Below are 1,031 nucleotides of genomic sequence, written 5' to 3' on the forward strand. Positions count from 1 at the left end.
AGATCTCTGGATTCCCACTGAGCTCAGCAGAAATCGAACTCATCCTCGAAGGCAGGATAGATCAAAACAATGTCTCAGGGATGGAAAATCCAGCATGCTGACTAAACATCTGAAATTCAAAGTTCAATCTCTGTTGTTTTTTTCTTCAGTGGACTTTGGATCCGTATCTAAATGGATTTAAAAAATCATTGCTTTGGAAATCATTCAATGAAAATACTTAAATACTTAACAACTGTAGCGATACTTACAGGAGTTGCTGAACGAAGTAGTTTTACATTAGAGGTAATGTGGAGGGCAGTTCCAGTACCACAACGCTCAGGGAACTACAAGACGTTTAACTCATAGCTCAAGTGTAAAACACAATCACTGGTGTAAGGTTTCGTTTCCCAACACCACTCACAGAATATCAAACCTCATAAAGCACAACCATCTCATAAGCAGAACAGGCAGAACTTGCTCATAAATCTATTCTGTCTTTATGCCACAAAAGTAACCTAACTACTAACTTAGCTTTGGCTCCAGTGTAATAGAGGTGGAATACATGCATTTTCTAGAATCTCTTCTGATGCTCTGCTTCCTGGCTTGTGTTTCACAGGGAAGAAGAATACTTTTTAAATTCAATCCTACTTAGGATAAAATCCTTGGGAAATTCAGCACAGGCTCACACAATGAAGCGCATCAGCTTTTCTGGATGTTAGATTCTGGTACTCCAGAGCGAACCTACTGAAAAACCACAGGCCGAGCCCAGCAATGAAATAAACGCTACAGCCCCCTGTTCTCCTTCAGCTGCGGCCCGTCCCGCAAGAGCCGCCTGCCCGTGCCCGCCCTGCTCGGTGCCGCCGAGAAGGACCAGGCGGGGCGGCCATGCATAAGCCGGGCCCTGTCGCGACAAGCACTTGAGCTATCTTCAAAGAGTTCAGGGCCACCTGTCTGCAGGGCGGCGTTCGGCTGTTGGGGAATGCGGATTCCCCGGGTGATAGCCTCTGCATGCGTTTGTTTTACGAGACCTTCCTTGCTCTGGCCAAAGAAGC

Source organism: Corvus brachyrhynchos, unplaced genomic scaffold (assembly GCF_000691975.1).
Source record: "Corvus brachyrhynchos isolate BGI_N302 unplaced genomic scaffold, ASM69197v1 scaffold115, whole genome shotgun sequence".
Taxonomy (NCBI): Eukaryota; Metazoa; Chordata; class Aves; order Passeriformes; family Corvidae; genus Corvus; species Corvus brachyrhynchos.